The following is a 21,375-nucleotide window of genomic DNA, read 5'->3' as shown; positions in this document are numbered from 1 at the left end:
CTTTCTCTTGATGGTTCTCTGCGGGTATCAATGATTTGGTAAGTACCTTTTTTATTCAGACAGCAAACCTCAGGTCTAGTTATTCACCTGAATAGGAGAAGTGAGGAATTTAGGAGATATAGAGGACCAACAGATATTGGCCTTTCATCAAACTTTTGTTGTCCACCTCTGGTATGATGCTGTCTGCTACCTTTCCACAGATATAAAATATGTTATAGTATTTTGGTAAACTAGAATTTGATAAAAAGGACTGACTATGTTAGTATTTATCATTGGTGCAATATCTGTGTTGGTTGGCCCTAAACATCTAAGAATAGTTGGTAATGATTTCCAAGGGCCCCACAGGCAGTTCTTGACAGTGTTGTTGGTTGTTGCTTTTTCAGTGATTTGTATTTTCCCCACCGCTGCACGTTTAGGACCTACATTACTCCATGTCCAGCAGTCGAGGAATTATTCAAATCCTTCACAATGTATATTACAAGTAAATGTAATATGCATTAAAAAAGTCTGTAAGTGGCCGTTATAGTCATAGCTGCTAAGCTAATTAATAAACATGGAATTTGCCAGTCTTGACGTTGCACATCCAGTATTTTTGATGAGAGATTTATTCAGTTAGTGTGAAGTTAACCCACTGCTAACTAACTGAGAGTTATGCCTGTTTTTAATACCCATGCGGCTGTGTGCCTATGCATTCTGTGCAGGCACCTCTCATACACACCAGGCATAGGACTGAAGTAGAAAGCACAAACCATGTCTTTTCTTTTGGATTTGGACCTACGGTTTTCAAATCCTTTGTCAGGTGGTCTTTGATTTATTTGATAGTTGTGATTTAATAGTTCCATATAAGTTTGCCCCAACACAAAAAATGATGGAAGAGTTGGATGAAGAGGAGGAGCTTGTGTAGCTAGAATGACCATCTCTGCAACTCTGCACAAGCTTTTCCACAGAGGTGTAAATAAGGCATTTGTTTTTATTTTATTTTAATTTACATTACTAATAAGGAGTACTCTCCTGTTTGAATAGCCCTGTACATGGGGCTCTGAGGACCGTCGCTGGGCCCCTGCTGAGTGTTTAAGAATATCTGCTGTAAGCAATTTATACATTTTTACTGAAGGGTTAAAGGAATCGCATGGTAGGCAGCCATGCGATTCCTTTAACCCTTCAGTAAAAATTTATAAATCCAAGTCCAGTCACCTCAAATTGGTGAAGCCCATCTGAGCCAGCTAAATCCTTCAGTACAACACTTACATTTCACATACTGTACTGCATTTGGACATTATCTGTGGATACAATAGAGTTTATATACAATTATCAAGTGCTTAGGTTTAGGTTTAGAAGCAAGAAGTGCAAACAAAGGATTTGCTGCTATTTATTGCACGCAAAGCCCTCCTTCAATCCCCACTTGTAGCCTGGGAAGGAGTGTCTGCAGCATTGCTCATACATGTGGATAGTATAGAATATATTAACTTCCATCTCTATTGAGTGTAATGAGGTGTTTGCCACACATTCCTGTCCTGGAGGTGCTGAGTTTGTCCTACTTGGAGCTGACTGGCTGCAGTGATGGGCGTGTGGCTCTCAGCTGGTTGGACCCGTGCCTCGTGTTCCTTGGCGCTCCGCGTGAAACAGCTGGAGCTCCGCAAATTACTTTTCATCTCATTCACACGCGAGCACACACACATTCCTACGTTCTTGTAGATACACAAACCAAATGTGAGCATAATGAACACACACACAACAATGTAGATATGACGGTTAGTGTGTTTCTGCCCATCTACAGCCTACAGTGATAAATGGTTACACCAGTCTGTGTCATCTTGATGAACAAATTCTGTTCCCTTTCACATTTAAGACCTCTCTGCTAGAGTGACACTGTGGCTTTCAGCATGTGTATTTATTGTAAGTTCATCGGTTTGAACCTGAAAAAAAGCTCTTCTTGTAAAGTCCCAGGTTGTGTTTGTCTCATAAAGACCAAGAGTTCCTTCCTTTTACTAGTGAGTTTATATGACGGCCTACAGCCGCATTAGAGACTGTCTAAACATGCAGGCCCCAACCATGGACAGATAGCCCTCCAGAGTAAACAAGGTCTAATTGATGGTGGGTGGGATGAGAGCATATACAGTTACTCAGTCAAGCCAGCTGCACTATATCCAAATGAAATAACTCCTCCCTGCACATATGCAGAGATCTCCAAGGATTGTTGGAGTCCAGAAAAGGCCGCAAGCTATAACATTAAAAAATAGCACAAACACCAGAAGGGGAGTGAAATGGTTTTGTCCTGCCTTGTTCCGTCTATGTTCCCGTGGATATTCCTGGTTCTTGTTTCTCGTCATTTTTTCGTGTTGGACTTTCTGTTGTTACTTTTGTCATCACCTCCATGTAAGTTTTGTTTTGGACTTTTGTTAATTCAAATCTCTGTTTAATTATCCCTCGGCTCCTCATGTGTGACTGCTTTTGGGTCTGTCTCCTGTTGCCTCTTTACCAAAACCTGACAGTACAAACCATCGACCAATATGGACCCAGCAGTTCTGTTTAAGAATTATACGAGTTGTGTTATACCCTCCTTTGTATTTATGGAGAGTGGAGGAGAGCTCCAAGCAAAGAGTACCAATAGGCTGCACTGAATTTGGCACAAAAGGAGGCTCATCTATGCCATGGCTGAGGAGTTCTTTACCCGACTGGGCCAGGGAGTTTCTGAGCACACCTAGCCTCCAGTCTCCTAACCATCAGCCTGATCCTCAGCCTGCATCTCAGAAAGAGGTTGATTTCCCCAAGCTGCACAGCCACCCAGACGTCTCTCCCAGCTCCCAGTTCCTGAGTCGGTGGCCTGAGCCAACTCTGCTCCCGACCTCCAGAGGGGTTCTGCTTGTCCGCCTTGCCCAAGCCCCCTTTGTTCCAGACTATTCCCTTTTCCTGTTTTTTGTCATTTATTTCGTGTTGGACTTTTGTTAAATAAAATCACTGTTTAACTTTCCCTCGGCTTCTCATGTGTGACTGCTTTTGGGTCTATCTCCTGTTGCCTCTATGTTAAACCCTTGACAGATTCCCCGGGTGTCCAAAAATTATTATGAGAGTGTGACCAGTGAAGCAAATAAAGAGTACTTAAAATTTGGCTGATCCAGGTCAAACTTAGGCTGATAGGAAAGGTGCCTATAAATGTTGCCTATTTGTGCCCTAAGACTTAAATTGAAATTGTATTTTCATGAGGTAGAGAGAGAAATGGTTAAGGAAAAGTGTTAAAAAATATTGGCACGACAATATAATCAGTGTAGGTGAAGCTTGCTATTTAACATTTGAACTAAGACTTCTCAATTCCCCATCTTGACCTCCACCCCCTCCCCTGCAACATGATCCCTCCACTGCAAGGTTCCAGGTCGACCCATCCTCAGCCACTTTGAGTCTTGACTTCTACTTTCCTGTCCGTCAGCATTGCTCTCCTTTGGCAACAGAAAGCCGAGACCTCGGAGATTCATTGGACAGCTGTCCTTCATTCTACGTGTGTATGGGATTGTGTGTGTGCACTGTTCAATCCAAGCACTGTTCTTCAATCCAAGGACCAAATGTGCAACAGGATGCAAGTTGAGAAGATTCACCTAAACAAGGACTTAAGTATGATTCTAAGATGGCTAAAATATTTAGCTCTTTAGGTTAAGTTTAGAAGCTGCCTCAGATTTAGATTAGGTTAAGTGTTAAGGTTAGGTACTCAGCAGTGTTAGGGGTTAATGGTCGTTGACTATGTTTGAAACTGCTTTGTACGACATGTCACCCAACCACATCTAACAGTGATAGGCAAAACTGTTGTAGATATTTAGAATGGCCTAACTCAAAGACGCCATGAAAAGCCATACCGTCATGAAGTCAGTTCATCAATCTTTTTTCAATCCTGGCAATGCTGGAAATTCATAGCTGCATTTGCAGCTAATACATGTCTTCCATCCAGCAGCAGTGAAATTATTTAATGCTTTCTCTAAGGGTTTCCAGGATAAATCGTCAAGGGCCTAGTGGAATACTGCTGCAAGAGGGGGATTGTTTTTTTTCTACTAGCCTTTCTACTCTGTGGTTTTATTATTGTATCTTTGCTTCAATAAATATGTACTTTCTTCTTCCTTCTCTCTTTCAGAATGGAGCTATTCATTTGTACATCTTGGCCTTAGAGGACTTTTCCATTAGCCCTGGTAGTCATATTTCCTGTGCATGGTCATACTTTTATGGTTGTACCTTCCTGGGGCTAACATTATATATGAAGCACTCATTTCTGCTTACGACCCTGATAAATGTGTCATGACAATCACAGCTGCTGAGCTCTGAGTGTATGGACGGATGGACAGAGGAGGATTGATGGATGGGCAAAAGTAAGACGGGCGGGGGGAGGAAGAGCAGGAGGGGGCAGGGCTCTGGACTTCTGGCACATCTGTCCTTCTTCCGTCCCTGCAGCGCTGACGCAATCACGAAGGCACACAAACACACAGCCACAAAAACACATTCAGCTGGATCTGTTTAGCCACGCTGCCCGCATGTGGATTACAAGATCTCCCATTGCGCTGCCATTATTTAATAGCAGCTTTGGTGAACATGGAGTGATGTTTATGTGGCCGAGCTTCAAACAGCCAAATGTGGCCCTTCAACGTCAATGAAATCATTGAAAAATCCAAAGCTTGTTATAGCAGGGCAGGTTTTTTGTAAAATAATCATTTTAGAAACTATGACATTACCAGGTTAACCTAAATAGCTGTCAGGTTAATTGTTATTTTGCTTATTGTTTCAAGTTTTGATGTGATGATGACTAAAGAGTCATATTTAAGTATGTTAATACCAATTCACACTTTACATAATGCGCAACATCGTTCCACAACTACAGACATTAGAATTAGCTGCCCAAAGAAGAATTCAACTGCTAACTCTTGTATAGCATTAACGCCATCTGGCTACAACTTTTCCTAGGTATTAATAAGGTAAAATGTAGCGTTTTAGCATCAATAAAACACCACATTCAGAGACATGAGTGTAATTACCAAAAACAACTAACATCACTGGCAACCTTTAAAGAATTATTTTGGTATGGACCCATTACCTTCAATTCATTTTTTTTTTGAGCGGATCTTGGACACAATAACAAATGGACCTAGTAGAAATAGATAGTTACCATATTTGGAATGCAAAGGAGTGATGTAGAGACGCCATATACGTCTCTGGTAGCAGCAGCAACCTGTCAATCACAATAAGCCCACCCTAAAGCATACCCTGCTTTATGGTCTATTGGACCATAGTTTACTAAATTACCTTGAAACTAGCGATTGAGACCATAAATTCATGTTAAGAATGTACAGAGATAATAAATCATGTGACAAATAGGGTCCTTTTCTCATAGACTTCTATAAAAAATGTTTGCAACCAGAAGAGTTGCACCTGCTGGTCAGTAGAGAGAATGCAAGTTTTAAGACCTCCGCATTGGCTTCACTCGACAGAACGAAAGGAGTCCGCCTGGATATCCAGGTTAGAAGTTGGACAAAATTTCAGAAATTGTTGTCCCCCTCTCCTAACGCTGTGTGTCGGTATAAGGCTGCATTCTAGACTCTTAACTTCTCTGTTTTTGATATATGGACTTTCTTGATGACTAAACCATGACTAATGTCCGATGGCTGTTTGACCTCCCCCATATCACAACTGGGAGCACTCTCAGCCGTGTCAATCTAATAAATACAAGTCCAAAATTGACTCTGCTTTCAGCTCTGTTTTGGTCTCCACCAACTCCTGAGATCATATCTGTCTCTTTAGCTGCTAAATGCTCCACTATGTTCACCAGCTAGACTGCTTACTTCATCAGTCTGTCACTGAAAACAGCTGCCTGCTGCAGCCATCCATCCATCTTCCGTGTGTCTGTCTGCTGAGCAGGTAGTATACAGTACAGTTACAAATAGTATTATCCATCCATCCATCTTCCGTAACCGCTTATCCAGTTAAGGGTTCATCAGAGATCTGTCACTGAAAACAAACAACCACTTGCCTGCTGCAAATAGTATTATTATTATTATTATTGAACCCCGGCCCCTCTTGCTGTGAGGCGATGCTAACCACTTATTATAATAATTATAATTATTATAATAATTATAATTATTATTATTATTATGGGTTACGTCTTTTTTCAAACTGATTATGTGTACACTTTAATGTGTTTTATATGTATACCACAACACATTTAACAAATGAATAGAAACGATTAGTAATTTGTCCAAAATAAATAACATTAATAACAATGGGGATATTAAGATTTCTCAATACTGATTGTCTCAAGATCTTTATATATAGTGATCTATAATTAATTAGTCTTAAAAGAAAAAACATTCCGGGGACTCTGCTCATAGAAACACTTTATCATGAATATGAAGCAAACTGACTGTCTGTCTAAATCTAGCAGAGGATAATGATTCCACTCACATTTCAGTGATATGTCAGACTAATGTCCATAGATCCATCAAACCCTGAGGTACACACACACACACACACACACACACACACACACACACACACACACACACACACACACACACACACACACAGAGTCATGTTATCATTGCAGAGTGCGTCGTTGAAAAAGCTCTTTTCAGCACAGTTCATGTATGGTGAAAGAAAGTCAGTGTGCCGCACAGAAACACAGCTCATTTATTTGTGTCATAGCAACCTTGCTGACACACACACGCACAAACACACATTTATATATACATACATATTATATATACACACTGACTGACTTCAGCCTGAAGCCCGCCTCACACACCTCCAACCTGGACCAGCATGCTCTGGGGTTGTTAAAAATAGCTAAGCACGACCACTATGGGCTTCCTTTGTGTGAGATTGGTTGGGACGTTATTAAAAAGAGGGGAGGCGTAATGTGCCCCCCCCCCAACTGCACCACCAGGGCTTTACTGACCCACTTTTATTCATATCTCTACATGCAGATGAAACGTGAAAACATAAATACATAGGCTTTTACTCTCTACATTTGCTCTACGTTCTAAACATATTTTGAGAATGTGGCAGGTCTTTGTTTCGTTTCGGTGCATCATGTTCTATTTGCATCATTACAAACCTTTTTATCTCTCCTAACTGGATTGTAAAAATTTGTTGTTCTCAGCTAATGCTAGGAGTATTTTGGAATTTATTTTTACCTTTGACGCTGTTGTTAATTTCAGTGATGATCATGCCACACTGAGTCTGACTGTAGCAGCAAAACACCAGTGTGTTGAAATCAGAAAGAGCTCATGAATTTAACTTTTCTTTCAAGAGGAAGAGTGAAATATTTCTTCTTCCAAAGGTTACAAAGTCTGTCTTTGAATGATGTAAACATCAGACTTCATTTTCAGTTTTCTACGTATTTCTGTCCTCTCACATCTCTCCGTTGTTGGAGCTGAAGCTGCTGGCCTTGTTTTGCTACGACACAACAGAGTCTCTGTGCAGCACTGGCAGGAGTGGAGGAGGTGAAAATGGAGGTTTCCCATGGGAACCAGCCAGAGCTCTGGACACCACGATGTCTAGTGTCCAGTGGTGAGATTCAGCAGGCTGATCAGCACTAAATTAGCCACTTATGGACTTTTTGGCAACAGATGCTGTGAAGTATGTGTGGTTATGATAAGCAATAACCTTTAAACCTCTCTAATCTGTTTTGATATTATTGTTGCAATTACCGATTTGCATGATTGTAAAATGTAAACTGCCGCAAAAAGTTATTAAAAGTAAAGTAACTGGCCTTGCAAAGAAATATTCATTGAAAAGTTCTTGTGTTTCAGCATTTGGATGATTAAGTCTTAAAGGCAGAGTCTTATGAGGCTAGAAGCAAACCAAAACACGCAAACTTGCTCTTGGTGGCAGAAATTTAGACAAAGCATCTGCTTGTATTGAAAAATTTTCAGTTTTGGCAACAAATACAAAGCTGTGTGTCATCGGTAGCAGTTAATCTGAGTCATTGCACTTCGCTTAGCTTTATTTGATGCAGGCTTCCAAAACGGGAGCAAAGAGGAGAGTGTTCTGGTGGAAAATGAGCTGAACGAACTGAGTGGGAGCTGTCTAATACACATCTGTAACGATGTGAACATCTGCAGTCCTCATCCACTGACTATGGCTACTTACGGTTCATTTTGTCAAATAACTACATACACATATGTACAACCACACACACCTATACACAAATTGCAGAACTATACAATAATTCATATTTATCAAAACCTGATTTTGTTCACTATATGGCACACATATATGATCTGATTCTGTTTGAATCCTTTACACAACGCTGTACTCAACCTAAAGCACAACTTCTACTTTTCTTATAAAACAGTCTGGGTTTGAATTGTTTGTGAAATTGTCAAAGTATATAAATATATTGACCAAACATAACACACAAGAGTGTGTTGTACTACACATTGATGGAAATATCTATTTCTCTCCACATTGTAAAATCAATCAGTACATCAATGCATTTCCAAAGGTTGCATTTTGCACTGAAACTCAGAAGAAGGCATATATTTAAATAAAATAAACACAGCAAAATCATTTGAGGAGACAACAAAGAAAGCGTGAATACAGTTCAATTATGTTGGTATCCATTGCTGTTGTTAACAAGTTCTCACCTTTGTTTTTTTTTTACCGTGATTACGACCTGTGCAGAGTTGTTTTATACAGCGTCAAAAAATCAAATGTAGTTTAAATTTTCACTGCATCTGTAATGTACTAAAAAAACAGGGAGCAGAAATGAAGTTTCATCTCTGAACATCTGATTGTGCACTAATGAGGAATGTTTCTATGTGAATGTGTTGTTGTTTTTCCCTTATTTCACTATCACTCATTTGTTTTTGAGGGAATGAAAACAAATGATCTAATTAAAAACATTAATCTGTCACTTTTTTATGGACACAAAATTATGGACTGTATTTATGGTAATTTATATATGTGTATTGCTGCAGTATTTATGATTTGTTACAAAACTGTCAATGTTACCTCTTACAGTTTATTCACAGCCGCGGATATGATCGTATCTATGGGCATCCAGAGTTTAGTGAATTATAAAAAATTATACAACTTTTGTATGAGAAACTTTTTATGCTGCCGTCTTGGCCAGGACTCCCTCATAAAATAGATTTTAAATCTCAGTGGGAAATATACTGGTAAAATAAAGGTAATATACAATAAAACAAAAAAAGCTCTAATGGCTAAATTATACACATTCATTTTAAAAATCTATTGTTCAACACTAACATGAAGAAATATTCAGATTGTCAGATGGTTCTTCACTCTTTAGGACAACATGTCACTAGATGGTTATGTATGTGGAGTTAAGAGTATGCAACCGCAGTCATTTAAGTGTTTATTATAAATTAATAAAAAAATTGGTAGATCTTAAATTCAGGATCTCTGGTGGGACAACTCGTCTCTTCATTGTTGCGTGGCAGTCGGGTACAGTGCCTATGGAGTGGCAGACCAGGTTGCAGGTTCCCATTTTCAAAAAGGGGGACCGGAGAGTGTGCTCCAATTATAGGGGTATCACACTGCTCAGCTTCCACAGGAAAGTTTACTCCAGGGTGCTGGAAAGGAGGCTCTGGCCGATTGTCGAACCTCAGATTCAGGAGGAGCAATGCAGATTCCGTCCTGGCCGTGGAACAGTGGACCAGCTCTTTACCCTTGCAGGTCTGTTGGAGGGTGCATGGGACTTTGCTCATCCAGTCTACTTGTGTTTTGTGGACTTGGAGAAGGCCTACGACCGTGTCCCTCAGGGAGTCCTGTGGGGGGTACTGCGGGAATATGGGGCACCTGTCACAGTTCTTCCTCCATACTGTCAGTAGCTCCATACTCCCTGTCACTTTGTCTCACTCACCTAATTGGCTCACTCTGTTCACCTGCCTGTCACTCTCTCTCAGTTCACTCCGGCCACTCCCAGTTCCACTTCCAGCTCACAGCCCAGCCCCCTCTCTCTCACCACACTCTCCCTCACTCACCTAATCAGCCTCATGCAGTGCACCTGTCTGCCACACCCACCTCATCAGCACAATCCCTCTCACCTGCTCACTCTGCTGCACCTACACCCTGCAGTAGTTAAACCCCAGTCAGTCACACACTCGCTGCCAGATCGTTCGTTGCATTTATGTCAAACATTTCCAGCAATTTCCTGTGGACTGATTTCCCGTTGCCGACCCTGCCTGCCTGTCTGGACTTCCCTGCCTTGCCTGTGCCCCGGTCAACGACTAAGCCTTCTGTCCTCTACCACCGGATTCCCCTACCTTGCCTTTGCCTCGGTTAGCCACCTTAGCCTTCTGTCCCCGACCACGAGTTTAGCCTCCGCTTCCTCTGGTTTCCGTCTGCCTAATCCACTGCCTGTTTCCCACTGTGAGTCATATCATGCCTGTCTGTCTGCTGTGTGCTCAGCTTTAAATAAAGCTCCAGAACTTTATCTGTCTCCTGGTCGTACTGCTTTTGGGTCCACACCACATCCGTGACAGCACCTGGTTCGTTGCTACGAGCCATTCGGTCCTTGTATGACCAAAGTGAGAGCTGTGTCCGGATACTCGGCACAAAGTCAAGCTTTTGCCCAGTGCGTGTTGGCCTCCGCCAGGGCTGTCCATTGTCACCAATCCTGTTTGTGATTTTCATGAACAGGATTTCAAGGCGTAGCCGGGGGGAGGAGAGTGTCCGGTTTGGGGACCTCAGAATCGCATTCCTGCTTTTTGCAGATGATGTGGTTCTGTTGGCTCCTTCAGAACGTGACCTTCAGCACGCACTGGGGAGGTTTGCAGCCGAGTGTGATGCGGTCGGGATGAGAATCAGTATCTCCAATTCTGAGGCCATGGTTGTCTGCCGGAAAACGGTGGATTGCACCGTCTGGGTTGGGAGGGAGTCACTGCCCCAAGCGAGGGAGTTCAAGTATCTAGTGATTTTATTCAAGAGTGAGGTTAAAATGTAACGGACATGGACAGGCGGTTCTGTGCAGCGTCAGCAGTGATGCGGGCGTTGTACCAGACCGTTGTGGTGTAGAAGGAGCTGAGCCGTAAGACAAAGCGCAACCCGACCCTGGATAAGCGGAAGACGATGGATGGATGGATGATTGGCCAACCAGAGCTCTGCTGCTCTGTGGGGTGACTTTGCCAAAACTGTGGCATGCTGCTTACTCATCTTCAAAGAGGAACTTAACACTAGATCCACTTTGTGAGTTGGTAAAAGAATCACTGTATTACATCTATTGATTGTGATCACCATATTAATCGTATCACTATATTCACATTGCATTAAAAGATGAATGGATTGCACCCTGTTGACTGATATCAAGTATATATGGACTTTTTAAAGTTAAAATGTTGTAGCTGTACTTGATTAATCTTTTAAACAGCATTCAATTCAGTATATTTTGTATAGCCCAAAATCACAAATTTGCCTCAGAGGGCTTTACAATCTGTACACATGCGACATCCTCTGTCCCAGAACCCTCAAATCGGCACAGGAAAAACTCCCCTAAAAAACCCTTTAACAGGGAGGAAAAAAGGAAGAAACCTAATGGCATTCATGAATTAATTTAAATTGTTAACTGAATAATGAAATAAATTGTGAAATGACTACAAACAGCACAAGATGAGTCATCAACTCACCTCATGTCGACTGCTTTTTGCTCACCCTGTGGTGGGTGTTGTTTTGCAACTGCGTAGGCTAATCTATGAGCAATGCACCCCTACAGAGTTTATGCTGCAATTTGTGGTCCTAACTGTGGTCTACAAATTATATTTCCACCAGTAAATATTTTAGTTATAACAAGATTGTTTTTTTTCCAACAGCAATTGAGTCTGAGAGATCATTCAACATTTTGGTCGACAACATACGATACTGAGAGGCATCTTAGCTACTGGACCACAGGTGCTTGGTAGGGTTTCTCATGCAATCCTAAATAATCTCACAGGGTCTTGATGTATACTGTGGCAGGGACATTTAGTTTCCTTCAACCCTAGTTTTCCATCTGCAGCAGGTTCTAGTCCCCTGCTGTGAGACCAAGAGAAGGTTTATGTTTAGGCTCACTGACAGCAGCGGTACGGGATGAACTGTATAAGAAAGTGCAGAGGGAATTTGTTTTGTGGGATCAACATCTAGCCAGGGGTTCGACCTTTAACCCCTTGTAGACTATTGTTGCAAATACTGGCTGCGATGGCCGAGTGGTTAAGGCGTTGGACTTGAAATCCAATGGGATCTTCCCGCGCAGGTTCGAACCCTGCTCGCAGCGATATTTTTGCAAATTTCCCCACTGCGGGACTAATAAAGGATTATCTTATCTTATCTTAAATTCGCTTCAAACTGCTTCCGAATTTGTTTAATTACTATTATATTATTATATTACTAACATTTCTCTGAAGCACAGCAGAAATATTCGGAAATATTAGTAAAACCTCAGTTGGTAAATCCAGAGGACTGTGAAGCCCCTAGAGAAGACAATATTATCTTTCTACTGATACAATCAGCATGCAATTAATGTTTAGGGTTTGATTGTTCAAACTGATAAATGTCACAAATGACCTGCCCAACAGAACAAATATGCAACTCCTCAGGCCTCAGTATGCTTTAAACAAACACGTTTGTACAAAGGGATGCCAAAACACATCTACAGTAGAAGGTTTTTATACCCGTCATACATTAATGGCTACAACCAAAAGGAGGGCTGACAAGCCTCCATATAGATAAAAAGGGTGTAATACAATAAATCACACACTTTCAACGTTGCTAGACATGAGCCACCGGTGTGCCGAGTGACAGTGTAGTGGAGGAGATTTTGGGTAGGTTGAAGACCAGCCTAGGTTGTTGCGCTACGATTTTATGCTATGTTGTTATGCTATGTTGTTAGCTACGTTGTTAGGTTACATTGTTACAATAAAATTTGACCACAAACCACAATCTTTTTTCTAATGTTAACCAAGTAGTTTTATTATCTAAAACTAACCAATTGTTTCACAATGTTGTGCGTTTCTACAAGCATAATAAGAGGCTGATATGAAACTAATTCATGAAACATATTTTTGATTCAGATACATCGACATTCAACATATCCCGTGATTTGCAGAAACATACTGTACCAACATTTTTCTTGTGACTGGGTTGCTTTGAGTTGAGGTATCTGAAGACTCATAGCCACTATTGAATAGTTCATTACGATCTAAGCTAGTTAGCTAGCCTGCTGACCTTCAAAGACCACGATTACTGTGGACATGAACCAACAAAAAAACATCAAGTCTTATTTACATACTCACCACAGTTCCTTGTTTTATGTTTGATGGACCGGGAGGTTAGAATGTTAGTTTGGACAGTAGATGGGTTGGTCTTCAGAGGGGACATTTAAGGGCTTATTCGAGTATTTTTAACGTCTATGCTGTATATCTGGCATGGCAGCTTTGGGAGAGTTAAGGTTCAGAACAGGCTTGGGTTATGGAAAATAAATTGTTTTGGTACAATACAAAAATCATAATACCCAGATTCATCTAATGTGGATGTAATTCCTAGGGGTATTGGGCTGCAATGTGTGAGTGGACAGACGGATAAAACTGAATGAGAGGTTAATTGTGGGATAATTCAAATATCCAAAACATTTCTTACATTACATTACATTACAGTCATTTAGCAGACGCCTTTATCCAAAGCGACTTACAATAAGTGTATTCAACATAGGTATTCAAGAGAACTACTAGTCACCAGAAGTCATAAGTGCATCTCTTTTCTTAAACAAGCATCTAAGAGCATAAACCAGAGCAAAAGTACAGTGCAGAAACAAACTAATATGAATACAATAAGTGCAACAAACTAATACGAATACAATAAGTGCTAAGTGGAAGTCTTGCGCACAGAATAGATTTTGTGTGCTAAAATTAAATGAATATCCGATGATAATTTATCTACAAATATTACTTAAACAATATGTTTCTGTACTTAAATGTCCCATTGCACGCTCAGAATTGAGACACAAATATAATTCTTAATTGTTGTAGTGAGGCAGAAAGTAAATGTAGGGTGGAGGTCTATCCTAACTTTCACAAAGTTAGTGACCTAAGCCTCGCCAAACAAAAACATTAGTTTAATAACTATACCAATGATTGTTCCTGTATTTAACCAGTGAAAAGTTCAAAAATATCTTCATTGAATGTAATCAGAGGGTTTGTAGAATTGACAACTGTTCTCGCCTGGCAATAACTTTGCCCTCCGTGGACTTTCTGTGCAACTTCCAGACTTCTTTTTTGCTTTCAATTTGTCTTATGTTTATTGATCATTTTTGATGCCAGAATCATCACTCAAGCCTCCAGAGCATTTCAGCTGACAATTCATGTCATGCTTTTATTCTGCTGGTGGACGTTAAAATTGTATAATGCCCCAAGGACATCACCTATCCACGAGGAACACTTCAGGCTCTGGCTTGGGTACCCTCTCAGATGGGTTTACCTTGTGCTGGAGGGAGCTGTTTTGGTAAAATGGGGGTCACGCTAACTAAAAGTGTGCCGAGCAAAAACAGCTCTTGTTGATACAGTCATCTGAGCCAACTGGATAACCCATTAAGCAGCGGCTACGCTAGCTGGGGCTGCACTGGGGACCAGCTGTGCACGTGGCTGACAGAAACCATATCGGAACAACAGAAGCTAACACTAATAGATATTACATTGCCTCGGTGGAAGTGATTTACCTGAGCAAGCCACAACTTATCGATTATCCAGTCGTTTCAGTTTAAAATGATTAGTGCTGTGCTGCTAGGTCAGTGGTTCAGACTGGTGTTGAGTTGCAGCTGCTTGGTTATGACATAATGTAGCCATGAAAAGTTGTTTGGTATGAATGTTTGCTCACCTGTGTTTTTCTTTGACACAAGAGGACCATTCTCTGTGAATGTCTGGGCAGACATATTGGGGTCGGAGGTTAGATTTAGGTTGGTTACTGAATCAAACCCTGACTTCTCACTTACGAGGCTCAAAGTCTTGCTATCTATTTTTCTTGCACTTTCTTCTTCGGCTCATCAGTCTTTCATTCACATTAATGCTAGAAGGTTGGTACACCCAAGTTACAATAAACATGTTGTCACTTTCCCATAATTATCTAGTCATGCAGATAATTTGTTTTTGAGATAAATGCCTTTCGAAGAGGAATTGCTTTCATCTGAATAAAAACAGTTTGTTTTGTGGATTATCCGTAACAGTCACACTTTCTGAAAAAAAAAGACCTACATAATTAGTAAATGTAGAAGATATTTATCATTAGATTTAAGGTTCGATCTTTTTGATAGGTTGTTTACACAAATTGTTGTGTGTGCATGTTGGGTTTTGAAAAACTGATCTACTGGAAAACATTTCTTAAAGAACCTTCTTAAAGCTGCACTAATATTCATGAAATAATAAGTAGCAAAATGCATAATGTGAAAGATATGAAACTAAATAATTTGCTCTGTCCTCTTTTGACCCATTTTGTGCTTCAGGAGGTTCAAGTGAGTTGAGTAGAGTCGTGTCGAGCGATACCATGCAGTGGAAATGCCTCATTACATTCATCAGAATGGATGCTAATATTACTCTGTGCCTGCTGGCTTTTGAAATAGAGGGGCGAAGTCCCTCCCTTCCAGTAGATATGCACAGTAGTTAAAAAATATTTTTGGAAACCCATTTGAATTGTGAAATTAATTAAACATATGATGTTTGTAAATGCAATTCAAGTCGGATGGTTTTTAATGAAACTGTTGAAATATAACATCGTAGAAAAACATAATTAGAAAGACTACACACCCAAAAGTTGTGTAAGTGACGTCACAACTGTCTCTGTTGCTGAAGCTCGGTGCCTGTGTGTTTCGATGTTGTATTGAGATGCACTCGCACATTCATTCGCTTCATGGCTAATAAAGGCAAGGAGTCACTGGATAAATCTATGGAAGCCCTAAACTGACATGATTGAAAAAAAAAGTCTAATACAGTTATCTTGAGATCACAAGTTAGTTATGCCCTCAAGATAACAAGATAATTCATTTGTTATCACTTATGCTCTTCTCGAACCATGAGTGAAAGCTTGACGGTGCAAGAATGGTGTTCATGATTTTATGTAATTTACAGTTAAAGCAAATATCTACTGGGGTTATTTATAGAAAGTTTAAAAAAAAGAGACCGTTTGCTTCAGGCTTATACAAAGTATCTTTATGTTGATTTTGGAAGTCCCTGTGGACAGAATATTTTGTGTTTCTGAGTCCCTTTAGAAAAATTCTGACTTTACTGAAAGTGCATATGTTTCACCACTGATTTTGCATTCTATACCAGAGGATAGCATTTGTCTTCTCTCAGGCAACATCTACTGGGTGAAAGTAACAGAGGGTGACCAGTTATCTCTATGTTGAATTCTAAGTTAAAATTTGAAAAGTATCTACTGTATCTCTTGAAAATGCCTGGTATTTCATCAATGAAAAGTCCAACGTCTGTCAAAATGTAATGTTAAAATACAAACTGTACTGTGAGCACCACAAATGAAATTCTGTTCCTTGCATTTATATCTATTTTTTGGCTATAGGGGTAGTTAGCCAGTAAGTGTGTTTTTTGTACTTTGGGTGAACTGAACCTTTAATCTCAAATGACGAACACCACCTCCAATTCATTGTTCCCTCATAAACCCCATCACAACTTAATTCTCACACATGGCAAAAACACAGAAGCTAACCTTGTGATGTTATAAAAAAAACATCCTGTGTTTGGATGAACGTCAGTGAGGTCTTTTTGAAATGCTCCATCTACCTCACTATCTGCTTTGTCTGCCTCAGCCTCTAGACTCGTTGGCCTGTGTTGCAGGCTCTCCAGCTGTGTTGTGTATTGGTAAGTCAAGGGTGACAAGAGTGTCTACTATGCATGCATTCCTTTGCTTCAACACTTGTTATCTGAGGGGGCTACCAGTTTATCTGGATACTGCTTTTCTCAACACTTGGTCCTGATTTTGCCTTCATCTGCACCCACAAAGGATGTCACAGCTATCATCGTGTTCTTCTCTGGAATTTCTCTTTATTTTAAGCTTTTTTATAAGGATGTTGGTGCAGGTAGTCAAGGCAACAGATCTTCATCCTGCTTTTGATGGCACTGATTGGTCTAAAAGTACATAAAGAATTTAAGATAATTGATTTATGGTATATATATATAGATATATTTCTTTAAAACAACAAATCTCACATGAGAAAGAGTTAAAAGAGCCGACCCAGCTTACCAAAAACATTTTGACTACTCTCACTTCAGCAAAAGATGAAATGCACAACCTTTTCACTATTCCGTGAACTTATTAATTTTCATATATTCCCTTATACTTCCAGCTTGCTACATGAAAGCCGTTAGACTGTGTCTGCACATATTGAAGCTGTCCAAAACCCTGCCTTTTGTACAGCATCAACCCTGTGGTGACAGGTGAGAATGCTTGTTCTTGTTCACCTCAGCAGCATAACCGTAGCCAAACAGACAGTGATTCTATCTGGAGAGAATAGCATGCTTGAACTCGGCCCGGCAGGAACAAACAGGGCCTATTCTCTGAGCCAGGGAAGTCTCTGTGCCAGGACACGTCTGACGTGAAGACAAAGCAGTGGGTAGGATTGCAGGCCAGTGATGGAGATGATAAAGCCTATATCATTTTAAGATTGTGTTACAACTATTGTCAACCTCTTAATTCCTGATGTTACTATACAAAGTTGATTGAAATTTTATATCCAAGACATGCTCAGACGAGTTAACTCTGAACGATGCCTTGCTTTGTCTTAAGTGTGCAAGCTATTGTTGAACTAAAATGACTGCTAGACATGAAATGTTAGCAAAACAGCTTGTTTCTGCCCAGTCAGGCCAATAAAAACCAGGAGCCTGCTGCTCATTTGTTGTGAAGCGCTCTGCTGTTGTTTTTCCTAATCACTCTTCATTGGGAGTGCCTGCTGCTCACTATTACTTTTAACATCCACCAGACATTTAAGTTGGAGCGGATCTGCTGAAAGGGTCAAAAGATCTCAAAGCCTTCAGTTTGGGACATCAGCTGACTCACTAAATTGGTACAAAAGTTGTTTCCAGATGGTCTGCTTGACTGAATGAGTTTCAGATTGCGTTCTGGAGAAAAGAGGCAGAGAAGCTAGACTAAACAGTGTTAGGGCTGAGTCCGTCTTTCTTAAGTGAGATACATGTCGATTCCTCAAGATAAAGTTCAGGTGTAAAAGGAGGTCACACAAAAATCCCACACTGTTTCCTAAATACCAGTGAGTAGGTGCTCAATGCAGGGACAGCTGGACTCCCAAGCTTTAAAGCATGTGTTTGTGTAACTCCTATGCTAAAGTACAGCCTGGTACAGTAGTTTTATGTGACTATCTCAGCCCAAAATGAATTAATTTGCAGCAGGCTGGGTATCTAGCTAGATCAATGTAACTACAATTAACTAGCCAAGACGTTGAAACCAGCACTATAACATTTTTGTTGCTAGGTATAGTCAATATTTATATATCAGCAATAAAAAACAATTACTATGATGTGAAAGGAAATTGTCTTCGTGTCAAGCCCACTGAAAACCTGTCTGATTGCCCTACGCAGAGCTTTACATAGTTTTGTTACCTGTTTTCTGTGAAAAAGCACTGATAAACCCACAGAATTCTACAGCTAAAGACCGAGATATCGTCTAAGGGTTTGGTGGAGACCAAACAGAGCTAAAAGGAGAGGGAATAATGGACTTACTTACTTAATTCTGCATGTTTGCTGGATGTGTAAATAGGTTGGTTCACTATATAAACTTTCTATGGTGAAATGTCCTTGTTGACTTTGCAGCTTGCTCTGCTGCCCACAAGTGGCCCAAAAATGTTTTTCTTGTGGTCTCAAAGTTGCTAATTCCTGGAGAAACTGATAAAGAGCAGATGGGTATTGTCTGACCAATTTTTTTCGTTCTCACCAATCAGATGTCACCTTAGCTTACATTCCCTTTCTATTGGAGGATCAACGTTAATCTACACTGACTGACACCGGAGTGTACTGCAGCTATGTAGGCTCCACCTGCCCCACAGTCCACTCTCTCTGGAATGTCTGATACAATAACAGAGCCTGGCTGAGCGCCACAGATCATATGGGCAATCTACAATCTCCACGTTTATTCTGGGCTCATCAGTATTGGTTTCAACAGCTTTTGAACTTTGAATATCAGCTTTATTGGTCATGTACATACATAGATACATATATACACAAAATTTCCCTTCTGCATTTAACCCATCCCTGAGGAGCAGTGGGCTGCTAAGAAGCGCCAGGGGAGCAACTTGGGGTTAGGTGTCTCGCTCAAGGACACCTCAGCATTTTGACTTTAGAGGCCAGAGTTCGGATGAGCGCTCTACCTCGTGAGCTACATCTGTGGGGAGTTTTTTGTTTTGAGTAATGTTGCTGCTGTTCATACTTGGCACAGAAAGTTGTAAAACAGAAGGAAGACTGCTACTGTTGATGAAAAATGGATAACATTGAAGAGTAACAGCTCACTTAAATGTATGTGTTTTTAAGCTATAAACTTAATGATTTAACAGTACTTTGATGAATCACCTCAATGCTGGTGCTAATATTGCCATCTTTGTCTAAATTTATAAAAATGAGCATTTAATGGTTAAAAATGGCTCAGAAAGCCAACTTCTGTTTTTTGAATAAACCATAATCTTGCCAGTTTCGCCATACTATAGACTGTATATAAGAAGTAGACGTAGTCATGGTAACGCCACCCATTAGTTTGTGGACTGACGTTTAGTTGTGCAGTATATAAAAAATCCGCTGTGCAATACTAAAAATGATTCTGTCTGTTTATATAATATTTTAGTTATTGTGGATTTTTTACATTTTTTTACTTATTTATTAATCTTTACTGTGTGATTACTTATTTGTAATACTTGTTTTGATCTTGTTGTTTACTATGTCTATTGTTTGCACTTTCCTCTCTGCTGCTGTAATCCTGCAAATTTCCCCGCTGTGGGACTAATAAAGGATTATCTTATCTTATCTTATCTTTAAAGCCTCGAGTTTGGCGATTTTGCCATCGCCATCGTTGAATACGGTGTACCAATATTGTTTTTTGCAGCCAATGAACGGAAGTTACCATATTTGGAACCACATTTGTGTTCTGATGAACAGTAAATTTCCCAAGTCAGTGCCCCATGCCACATCACCATTATCCAAGCTTCTGTAGGTGTCATATATTTCTTTGCTGCAAAGAGGCTTTCGTCATAGTGGTTTTGGTTCTCTCAGCCCCTTGCCCAATTTCTTCTGCATTTTATGAAATTATGCAGGTGGACTTAGGCTCAGACCTGGTGGTGAAGTAATGCTTTAAAGTCAAACTAAAAGCAGATTTCTCTTCACTTTTAAGGACATATATTCTATATTGATACTGCAGCTGTTTAGCAGTATCATAATTTTTCATTTTTCCACTCTCTACTTCAGTAGAGTAAAGATATAACCATTCTTTGACATATTTGTTAAAATATGGTTTTAGCTTCATCTCTCAGATGGAAGTCTCCCATGGTAACTTTTAACAAAAAACCAGGAGCGTAAAGACGCTGTCAACTGATTGCAGGCACAATAAATGTTAATACATTGTTTCCCCCTTATGCCCTCACAGCTATGTGTGGTTTTGTAACCTCAGCACTAGTACGGAGTATCATACTGAGTAAAAGTAGGAAGTAGCACAGGTAGTGCTTAATCTCAGCCCCACAGTTAGCAATATTCCTGTGGAATTAAAGGGATATTACAAACTATTTTACTGCTTTATAGAAAACTGCAAACTTTGATGGAACTGAAAAAACTCTTTGTTGTCTTTGTCATACCGCTGCAGTAACCTAAGACAGTGTAACATAGCATTAAAGACATTCTTTCTAAACAATTATGTCTGGAATTTAATTAGGCTATCCATAAGCAATTTTGGTTACCCCCACCGCCCACCCTACTACTTTCCAACGATAAAGCACATACAGAACAGGATAGCTATCAGGTATGTACCAAGAGGCCAGAGGATTACCTGTCAAGAGTGTCTTGCCAATGTGTGTCGAGCATTGGTGGAGTAGTGAAGGGTGGGGGTTTTGGCAACGCTCTGTGTGGGCACTTTGCTATGTTTTATGCAACCATCCAAAAAACAAAGGATTTCTTGGAAACGGGGGGCCTGGTATCCGTTGGGTCTGAGCGCCGAAGGATCTTAATGCCTGATGGCACACACTCACATAAAATCCTGGCCCAGCTCTTCATATCCTGTGCCGCTGCGCTGTACTAGTGGGCTGTGGTGACTTAGGATGAGATCATGCTGCTTCTTGGAGTGGGCTGAATTGTTTCTGAGAGTTATCCTCCCCACTGTAATACCATGACTAAGGAATTGTACCGCTCCCACAATGCTGAG

At 40.4% G+C, this 21,375-nt stretch overlaps 1 non-coding gene across 1 annotated transcript; it reads left to right on the top strand.

Annotated features, from left to right (window-relative positions):
* Positions 1 to 12,162: 12,162 nt before the first annotated feature.
* trnas-uga (transfer RNA serine (anticodon UGA)) lies at positions 12,163 to 12,244 on the top strand. Its single transcript has one exon. It is a non-coding gene; the product is annotated as a tRNA-Ser (tRNA).
* Positions 12,245 to 21,375: the final 9,131 nt, after the last annotated feature.

The sequence above is a fragment of the Anoplopoma fimbria genome, chromosome 7, assembly GCF_027596085.1.
Source record: "Anoplopoma fimbria isolate UVic2021 breed Golden Eagle Sablefish chromosome 7, Afim_UVic_2022, whole genome shotgun sequence".
NCBI classification, from domain to species: Eukaryota; Metazoa; Chordata; class Actinopteri; order Perciformes; family Anoplopomatidae; genus Anoplopoma; species Anoplopoma fimbria.
Note: the sequence above shows the minus strand (reverse complement) of the source record. Positions and strands in the feature narration are given on the sequence as shown.